The sequence below is a fragment of the Salmo salar genome, chromosome 21, assembly GCF_965601325.2.
Source record: "Salmo salar chromosome 21, fSalSal1, whole genome shotgun sequence".
In the NCBI taxonomy this organism is placed as follows: domain Eukaryota; kingdom Metazoa; phylum Chordata; class Actinopteri; order Salmoniformes; family Salmonidae; genus Salmo; species Salmo salar.
The window spans coordinates 53,632,411-53,644,974 of NC_138311.1; positions in this window are offsets into that span (position 1 = coordinate 53,632,411).

The following is a 12,564-nucleotide window of genomic DNA, read 5'->3' on the forward strand; positions in this document are numbered from 1 at the left end:
CCATACTATATGGAACGGATCTCACTGCTGTCCATACTATATGGAGTGGAACTCACTCCTATCCATTCTAGATGGAACGGATCTCACTGCTGTCCATACTATATGGAGGAGATCACACTCCTATCCATTCTATATGGAGTGGATCTCACTACTATCCATACTATTTGGATCGGATCACACTCCTATCCATACTATATGGAGCGGATCACATTCCTATCCATATTATATGGAGCGGATCACACTCCTATCCATTCTATAGTGAGCGGATCTCACTCCTATCCATTCTATATGGAGGGGATCACACTCCTATCCATACTATATGGAGCGGATCACATTCCTATCCATATTATATGGAGCGGATCACACTCCTATCCATTCTATAGTGAGCGGATCACATTCCTATCCATTCTATATGGAGGGGATCACACTCCTATCCATACCATATGGAGCGGATCTCACTCCTATCCATACTATATGGAGCGGATCACACTCCTATCCATACTATATGGAGCGGATCTCACTCCTATCCATACTATATGAACCGGATCACACTCCTATCCATACTATATGGAGCGGATCTCACTCCTTTCCATACTATATGGATCGGATCACACCCTATCCATACTATTTGGAGCGGATCACACTCCTATCCATTCTATAGTGAGCGGATCTCACTCCTATCCATACTATTTGGAGCGGATCACATTCCTATCCATTCTATATGGAGGGGATCACACTCCTATCCATACTATATGGAGCGGATCTCACTCCTATCCATACTATATGGAGCGGATCACACTCCTATCCATACTATATGGAGCGGATCTCACTCCTATCCATACTATATGAACCGGATCACACTCCTATCCATACTATTTGGAGCGGATCACACTCCTATCCATACTATATGGAGTGGATCTCACTCCTATCCATTCTAGATGGAGCGGATCTCACTGCTGTCCATACTATATGGAGGAGATCACACTCCTATCCATTCTATATGGAGTGGATCTCACTACTATCCATACTATTTGGATCGGATCACACTCCTATCCATACTATATGGAGCGGATCTCACTCCAATCCATACTTTATGGATTGGATCACACCCCTATCCATACCATATGGAGCGGATCACACTCCTATCATACTATATGGAGCAGATCTCACTCCTATCCATACTATATAGAGCGGATCTCACTTCTATCCATTCTATATGGAGCGGACCACACCCCTATCTTTTCCATATGGAGTGGATCTCACTCCTATCCATTCTATATGGAGCAGATCACACTCCTATCAATACTATATGGAGCGGATCTCTCTCCTCTCCATACTATATGTAGCGGATCTCACTCCTATCCATACTATATGGAGCGGATCACAACCCTATCAATACTATATGGAGAGGATCACACTCCTATCCATACTATATGGAGCGGATCTCACTCCTATCCATACTATATGGAGCGGATCACACTCCTATCCATACTATATGGAGCGGAACTCACTCCTATCCATTCTATATGGAGCGGATCACACTCCTATCCATACTATATGGAGCGGATCTCACCCCTTTCCATACCATATGGAGCAGATCACACTCCTATCCATACTATATGGAGCGGATCTCACTCCTATCCATACTATATGGAGTGGATCACACTCCTATCCATTCTATATCGAGTGGATCTCACTCCTATCCATACTATATGGAGCGGATCACACTCCTATCCATTCTATATCGAGTGGATCTCACTCCTATCCATACTATTTGGAGCGGATCACACACCTATCCATACTATATGGAGCGGATCACACTACTATCCATATTATATGGAGCGGATCACACTCCTATCCATTCTGTAGTGAGCGGATCTCACTCCTATCCATACTATTTGGAGCGGATCACATTCCTATCCATTCTATATGGAGGGGATCACACTCCTATCCATACTATATGGAGCGGATCTCACTCCTATCCATACTATATGGAGCGGATCACACTCCTATCCATACTATATGGAGCGGATCTCACTCCTATCCATACTATATGGAACGGATCTCACTGCTGTCCATACTATATGGAGTGGAACTCACTCCTATCCATTCTAGATGGAACGGATTTCACTGCTGTCCATACTATATGGAGGAGATCACACTCCTATCCATTCTAAATGGAGTGGATCTCACTACTATCCATACTATTTGGATAGGATCACACTCCTATCCATACTATATGGAGCGGATCTCACTCCAATCCATACTTTATGGATTGGATCACACCCCTATCCATACCATATGGAGCGGATCACACTCCTATCATACTATATGGAGCAGATCTCACTCCTAACCATACTATATGGAGCGGATCACACTCCTATCAATTCTATATCGAGTGGATCTCACTCCTATCCATACTATTTGGAGCGGATCACACTCCTATCCATACTATATGGAGCGGATCACACTCCTATCCATATTATATAGAGCGGATCACACTCCTATCCATTCTATAGTGAGCGGATCTCACTCCTATCCATACTATTTGGAGCGGATCACATTCCTATCCATTCTATATGGAGGGGATCACACTCCTATCCATACTATATGGAGCGGATCTCACTCCTATCCATACTATATGGAGCGGATCACACTCCTATCCATACTATATGGAGCGGATCTCACTCCTATCCATACTATATGAACCGGATCACACTCCTATCCATACTATATGGCGCGGATCTCACTCCTTTCCATACTATATGGAGCGGATCACACCCTATCCATACTATTTGGAGCGGATCACACTCCTATCCATACTATATGGAGTGGAACTCACTCCTATCCATTCTAGATGGAGCGGATCTCACTGCTGTCCATACTATATGGAGGAGATCACACTCCTATCCTTTCTATATGGAGTGGATCTTACTACTATCCATACTATTTGGATCGGATCACACTCCAATGCATACTATATGGAGAGGATCTCACTCCAATCCATACTTTATGGATTGGATCACACCCCTATCCATACCATATGGAGAAGATCACACTCCTATCATACTATATGGAGCAGATCTCACTCCTATCCATACTATATAGAGCGGATCTCACTCCTGTCCATTCTATATGGATTGGACCACACCCCTATCCTTACCATATGGAGCGGATCTCACTCCTCTCCATACTATATGTAGCGGATCTCACTCCTATCCATACTATATGGAGCGGATCTCACTCCTATCCATACTATATGGAGCGGATCACACTCCTATCCATACTATATGGAGCGGATCTCACTCCTATCCATACTATTTGGAGCGGATCACACTCCTATCCATACTATATGGAGTGGAACTCACTCCTATCCATTCTAGATGGAGCGGATCTCACTGCTGTCCATACTATATGGAGCGGATCACACTCCTATCCATTCTATATGGAGCAGATCTCACTACTATCCATACTATTTGGAGCGGATCACACTCCTATCCATACTATATGGAGCGGATCTCACTCCAATCCATACTTTATGGATTGGATCACACCCCTATCCATACCATATGGAGCGGATCACACTCCTATCATACTATATGGCGCAGATCTCACTCCTAACCATACTATATAGAGTGGATCTCACTCCTATCCATTCTATATGGAGCGGACCACACCCCTATCCTTACCATATGGAGTGGATCTCACTCCTATCCATTCTATATGTAGCAGATCACACTCCTATCAATACTATATGTAGCGGATCTCACTCCTCTCCATACTATATGTAGCGGATCACACTCCTATCCATACTATATGGAGTGGATCTCACTCCTATCCATACTATATGGAGCTGAACACTCCTATCCATTCTATATCGAGTGGATCTCACTCCTATCCATACTATATGGAGCGGATCACACTCCTATCCATTCTATATCGAGTGGATCTCACTCCTATCCATACTATTTGGAGCGGATCACACTCCTATCCATACTATATGGAGCGGATCACACTCCTATCCATATTATATGGAGCGGATCACACTCCTATCCATTCTATAGTTTGCGGATCTCACTCCTATCCATACTATTTGGAGCGGATCACATTCCTATCCATTCTATATGGAGGGGATCACACTCCTATCCATACTATATGGAGCGGATCTCACTCCTATCCATACTATATGGAGCGGATCACACTCCTATCCATACTATATGGAGCGGATCTCACTCCTATCCATACTATATGAACCGGATCACACTCCTATCCATACTATATGGCGAGGATCTCACTCCTTTCCATACTATATGGAGCGGATCACACCCTATCCATACTATTTGGAGCGGATCACACTCCTATCCATACTATTTGGAGCGGATCACACTCCTATCCATACTCTTTGGAGTGGAACTCACTCCTATCCATTCTAGATGGAGCGGATCTCACTGCTGTCCATACTATATGGAGGAGATCACACTCCTATCCTTTCTATATGGAGTGGATCTCACTCCTATCCATACTATATGGAGCGGATCACAACCCTATCAATACTATATGGAGCGGATCACACTCCTATCCATACTACATGGAGAGGATCACACTCCTATCCATACTATATGGAGCGGATCACACTCCTATCCATACTATATGGAGCGGATCTCACTCCTATCCATACTATTTGGAGCGGATCACACTCCTATCCATACTATATAGAGCGGATCTCACTCCTGTCCATTCTATATGGATTGGACCACACCCCTATCCTTACCATATGGAGTGTATCTCACTCCTATCCATTCTATATGGAGCAGATCACACTCCTATCAATACTATATGGAGCGGATCTCACTCCTCTCCATACTATATGTAGCGGATCTCACTCCTATCCATACTATATGGAGGGGATCTCACTCCTATCCATACTATATGGAGCGGATCACACTCCTATCCATACTATATGGAGCGGATCTCACTCCTATCCATACTATTTGGAGCGGATCACACTCCTATCCATACTATATGGAGTGGAACTCACTCCTATCCATTCTAGATGGAGCGGATCTCACTGCTGTCCATACTATATGGAGCGGATCACACTCCTATCCATTCTATATGGAGCAGATCTCACTACTATCCATACTATTTGGAGCGGATCACACTCCTATCCATACTATATGGAGCGGATCTCACTCCAATCCATACTTTATGGATTGGATCACACCCCTATCCATACCATATGGAGCGGATCACACTCCTATCATACTATATGGAGCAGATCTCACTCCTAACCATACTATATAGAGTGGATCTCACTCCTATCCATTCTATATGGAGCGGACCACACCCCTATTCTTACCATATGGAGTGGATCTCACTCCTATCCATTCTATATGTAGCAGATCACACTCCTATCAAAACTATATGGAGCGGATCTCACTCCTCTCCATACTATATGTTGCGGATCACACTCCTATCCATACTATATGGAGTGGATCTCACTCCTATCCATACTATATGGAGCTGAACACTCCTATCCATTCTATATCGAGTGGATCTCACTCCTATCCATACTATATGGAGCGGATCACACTCCTATCCATTCTATATCGAGTGGATCTCACTCCTATCCATACTATTTGGAGCGGATCACACTCCTATCCATACTATATGGAGCGGATCACACTCCTATCCATATTATATGGAGCGGATCACACTCCTATCCATTCTAGAGTGAGCGGATCTCACTCCTATCCATACTATTTGGAGCGGATCACATTCCTATCCATTCTATATGGAGGGGATCACACTCCTATCCATACTATATGGAGCGGATCTCACTCCTATCCATACTATATGGATTTGATCACACTCCTATCCATACTATATGGAGCGGATCTCACTCCTATCCATACTAAATGAATCGGATCACACTCCTATCCATACTATATGGCGAGGATCTCACTCCTTTCCATACTATATGGAGCGGATCACACCCTATCCATACTATTTGGAGCGGATCACACTCCTATCCATACTATTTGGAGCGGATCACACTCCTATCCATACTCTTTGGAGTGGAACTCACTCCTATCCATTCTAGATGGAGCGGATCTCACTGCTGTCCATACTATATGGAGGAGATCACACTCCTATCCTTTCTATATGGAGTGGATCTCACTCCTATCCATACTATATGGAGCGGATCACAACCCTATCAATACTATATGGAGCGGATCACACTCCTATCCATACTACATGGAGAGGATCACACTCCTATCCATACTATATGGAGCGGATCACACTCCTATCCATACTATATGGAGCGGATCTCACTCCTATCCATACTATTTGGAGCGGATCACACTCCTATCCATACTATATGGAGCGGAACTCACTCCTATCCATACTATTTGGAGCGGATCACACTCCTATCCATACTATATGGAGCGGAACTCACTCCTATCCATTCTATATGGAGCTGATCTCACTGCTATCCATACTATATGGAGCGGATCATACTCCTATCCATTCTATATGGAGCGGATCACACTCCTATCCATACTATATGTAGCGGATCACACTCCTATCCATTCTATATGGAGCGTATCTCATTGCTATCCAATACTCTTTGGAGCGGATCACACTCCTATCCATACTATATGGAGCGGATCACACTCCTATCCATACTATATGGAGCGGATCTCACTCCTATCCATACTATATGAACCGGATCACACTCCTATCCATACTATATGGCGAGGATCTCACTCCTTTCCATACTATATGGAGCGGATCACACCCTATCCATACTATTTGGAGCGGATCACACTCCTATCCATACTATTTGGAGCGGATCACACTCCTATCCATACTCTTTGGAGTGGAACTCACTCCTATCCATTCTAGATGGAGCGGATCTCACTGCTGTCCATACTATATGGAGGAGATCACACTCCTATCCTTTCTATATGGAGTGGATCTCACTCCTATCCATACTATATGGAGCGGATCACAACCCTATCAATACTATATGGAGCGGATCACACTCCTATCCATACTACATGGAGAGGATCACACTCCTATCCATACTATATGGAGCGGATCACACTCCTATCCATACTATATGGAGCGGATCTCACTCCTATCCATACTATTTGGAGCGGATCACACTCCTATCCATACTATATAGAGCGGATCTCACTCCTGTCCATTCTATATGGATTGGACCACACCCCTATCCTTACCATATGGAGTGTATCTCACTCCTATCCATTCTATATGGAGCAGATCACACTCCTATCAATACTATATGGAGCGGATCTCACTCCTCTCCATACTATATGTAGCGGATCTCACTCCTATCCATACTATATGGAGGGGATCTCACTCCTATCCATACTATATGGAGCGGATCACACTCCTATCCATACTATATGGAGCGGATCTCACTCCTATCCATACTATTTGGAGCGGATCACACTCCTATCCATACTATATGGAGTGGAACTCACTCCTATCCATTCTAGATGGAGCGGATCTCACTGCTGTCCATACTATATGGAGCGGATCACACTCCTATCCATTCTATATGTAGCAGATCTCACTACTATCCATACTATTTGGAGCGGATCACACTCCTATCCATACTATATGGAGCGGATCTCACTCCAATCCATACTTTATGGATTGGATCACACCCCTATCCATACCATATGGAGCGGATCACACTCCTATCATACTATATGGAGCAGATCTCACTCCTAACCATACTATATAGAGTGGATCTCACTCCTATCCATTCTATATGGAGCGGACCACACCCCTATCCTTACCATATGGAGTGGATCTCACTCCTATCCATTCTATATGTAGCAGATCACACTCCTATCAAAACTATATGGAGCGGATCTCACTCCTCTCCATACTATATGTTGCGGATCACACTCCTATCCATACTATATGGAGTGGATCTCACTCCTATCCATACTATATGGAGCTGAACACTCCTATCCATTCTATATCGAGTGGATCTCACTCCTATCCATACTATATGGAGCGGATCACACTCCTATCCATTCTATATCGAGTGGATCTCACTCCTATCCATACTATTTGGAGCGGATCACACTCCTATCCATACTATATGGAGCGGATCACACTCCTATCCATATTATATGGAGCGGATCACACTCCTATCCATTCTAGAGTTTGCGGATCTCACTCCTATCCATACTATTTGGAGCGGATCACATTCCTATCCATTCTATATGGAGGGGATCACACTCCTATCCATACTATATGGAGCGGATCTCACTCCTATCCATACTATATGGATCTGATCACACTCCTATCCATACTATATGGAGCGGATCTCACTCCTATCCATACTAAATGAATCGGATCACACTCCTATCCATACTATATGGCGAGGATCTCACTCCTTTCCATACTATATGGAGCGGATCACACCCTATCCATACTATTTGGAGCGGATCACACTCCTATCCATACTATTTGGAGCGGATCACACTCCTATCCATACTCTTTGGAGTGGAACTCACTCCTATCCATTCTAGATGGAGCGGATCTCACTGCTGTCCATACTATATGGAGGAGATCACACTCCTATCCTTTCTATATGGAGTGGATCTCACTCCTATCCATACTATATGGAGCGGATCACAACCCTATCAATACTATATGGAGCGGATCACACTCCTATCCATACTACATGGAGAGGATCACACTCCTATCCATACTATATGGAGCGGATCACACTCCTATCCATACTATATGGAGCGGATCTCACTCCTATCCATACTATTTGGAGCGGATCACACTCCTATCCATACTATATGGAGCGGAACTCACTCCTATCCATACTATTTGGAGCGGATCACACTCCTATCCATACTATATGGAGCGGAACTCACTCCTATCCATTCTATATGGAGCTGATCTCACTGCTATCCATACTATATGGAGCGGATCATACTCCTATCCATTCTATATGGAGCGGATCACACTCCTATCCATACTATATGTAGCGGATCACACTCCTATCCATTCTATATGGAGCGTATCTCATTGCTATCCAATACTCTTTGGAGCGGATCACACTCCTATCCAAACTTTATGGAGCGGATCTCACTCCTATCCATACTAAATGGAGCGGATCACACTCCTATCCATACTATATGTAGCGGATCTCACTCCTATCCATACTATACTATACGGATCACACTCCTATCCATATTATATGGAGAGGATCACACACCTATCCATACTATAGGGAGCGGATCTCACTCCTATCCATATTATATGGAGTGGATCACACTCCTATCCATACTATATGGAGCGGATCTCACTCCTATCCATACTATATGGAGCGGATCACACCCTATCCATACTATTTGGAGCGGATCACACTCCTATCCATACTATTCGGAGCGGATCACACTCCTATCCATATTATATGGAGTGGAACTCACTCCAATCCATTCTATATGGAGCGGATCTCACTACTATTCATACTATTTGGAGCGGATCACACTCCTATCCATACTATATGGAGCGGATCTCACTCCCATCCATACTTTATGGAGTGGATCACACCCCTATCCATACCATATGGAGCGGATCACACTCCTATCTTACTATATGGAGCAGATCTCACTCCTATCCATACTATATAGAGCGGATCTCACTCCTATCCTTTCTATATGGAGCGGACAACACCCCGATCCTTACCATATGGAGTGGATCTCACTCCTATTCATTGTATATTGAGCGGATCACACTCCTATCAATACTATATGGAGTGGATCTCACTCCTCTCCATACTATATGGAGTGGACTCACTCCTATCTACCATATGGAGCGGATCCACTCCTATCCATCTATATGGAGCGATCCACTCCCTCGGGGGGATCACACCCCTACCATACCTGGAGCGGATCCACTCCTACATACATATGGAGCGATCTCACTCCTATCATACTATATGAGCGGATCTCACTCCTATCCATCTAGATGGAGCGGACCCACCCCTACCTTCCATATGGAGTGGCCCCCCCGCTGGCGGCCCCCCCATGGGCGGACCACCCCACCCGGGGCTCACTCCATACCATATGGAGCGGATCACACCCTCCCTGGGCGACTCACCCTACCTACTATGGGGGGCCCCCCCCCATTGGGCGGCCCCCATCACGGGGCCACTCCTATCTTACTATATGGAGCAGATCTCACTGCTATCCATACTATATAGAGCGGATCTCACTCCTATCCATTCTAGATGGAGCGGACCACACCCCTATCCTTACCATATGGAGTGGATCTCACTCCTATCCATTCTATATGGAGCGGATCACACTTCTATCAATACTATATGGAGCGGATCTCACTCCTCTCCATACTATATGGAGCGGATCTCACTCCTATCCATACTATATGGAGCGGATCACACTCCTATCCATTCTATATCGAGTGGATCACACTCCTTTCCATACTATATGGAGCGGATCTCACCCCTTTCCATACCATATGGAGCGGATCACACTCCTATCCATACTATATGGAGCGGATCTCACTCCTATCCATACTATATGGAACGGATCACACTCCTATCCATTCTATATCGAGTGGATCTCACTCCTATCCATACTATATGGAGCGGATCACACTCCTATCCATTCTATATCGAGTGGATCTCACTCCTATCCATACTATTTGGAGCGGATCACACTCCTATCCATACTATATGGAGCGGATCACACTCCTATCCATATTATATGGAGCGGATCACATTCCTATCCATTCTATATGGAGGGGATCACACTCCTATCAATACTATCTGTAGCGGATCTCACTCCTATCCATACTATATGGAGCGGATCACAACCCTATCAATACTATATGGAGCGGATCACACTCCTATCCATACTATATGGAGAGGATCTCACTCCGATCCATACTATATGGAGCGCATCACACTCCTATCCATACTATATGGAGCGGATCTCACTCCTATCCATACTATTTGGAGCGGATCACACTCCTATCCATACTATATGGAGCGGAACTCACTCCTATCCATACCATATGGAGTGGATCTCACTCCTATTCATTGTATATTGAGCGGATCACACTCCTATCAATACTATATGGAGTGGATCTCACTCCTCTCCATACTATATGGAGTGGATCTCACTCCTATACATACCATATGGAGCGGATCACACTCCTATCCATACTATATGGAGCAGATCTCACTCCTATTCATACTTAATGGGGTGGATCACACCCCTATCCATACCATATGGAGCGGATCACACTCCTATCATACTATATGGAGCAGATCTCACTCCTATCTATACTATATAGAGCGGATCTCACTCCTATCCATTCTAGATGGAGCGGACCACACCCCTATCCTTACCATATGGAGTGGATCTCACTCCTATCCATTGTATACTGAGCGGATCACACTCCTATCAATACTATATGGAGCGGATCTCACTCCTCTACATACCATATGGAGTTGATCTCACTCCTATACATACTATATGGAGCGGATCACACTCCTATCCATACTATATGGAGCAGATCTCACTCCTATCCATACTTAATGGGGTGGATAACACCCCTATCCATACCATATGGAGCGGATCACACTCCTATCATACTATATGGATTGGATCACACTCCTATCTTACTATATGGAGCAGATCTCACTGCTATCCATACTATATAGAGCGGATCTCACTCCTATCCATTCTAGATGGAGCGGACCACACCCCTATCCTTACCATATGGAGTGGATCTCACTCCTATCCATTCTATATGGAGCGGATCACACTTCTATCAATACTATATGGAGCGGATCTCACTCCTCTCCATACTATATGGAGCGGATCTCACTCCTATCCATACTATATGGAGCGGATCACACTCCTATCCATTCTATATCGAGTGGATCACACTCCTTTCCATACTATATGGAGCGGATCTCACCCCTTTCCATACCATATGGAGCGGATCACACTCCTATCCATACTATATGGAGCGGATCTCACTCCTATCCATACTATATGGAACGGATCACACTCCTATCCATTCTATATCGAGTGGATCTCACTCCTATCCATACTATATGGAGCGGATCACACTCCTATTCATTCTATATCGAGTGGATCTCACTCCTATCCATACTATTTGGAGCGGATCACACTCCTATCCATACTATATGGAGCGGATCACACTCCTATCCATATTATATGGAGCGGATCACATTCCTATCCATTCTATATGGAGGGGATCACACTCCTATCAATACTATCTGTAGCGGATCTCACTCCTATCCATACTATATGGAGCGGATCACAACCCTATCAATACTATATGGAACGGATCACACTCCTATCCATACTATATGGAGAGGATCTCACTCCGATCCATACTATATGGAGCGCATCACACTCCTATCCATACTATATGGAGCGGATCTCACTCCTATCCATACTATTTGGAGCGGATCACACTCCTATCCATACTATATGGAGC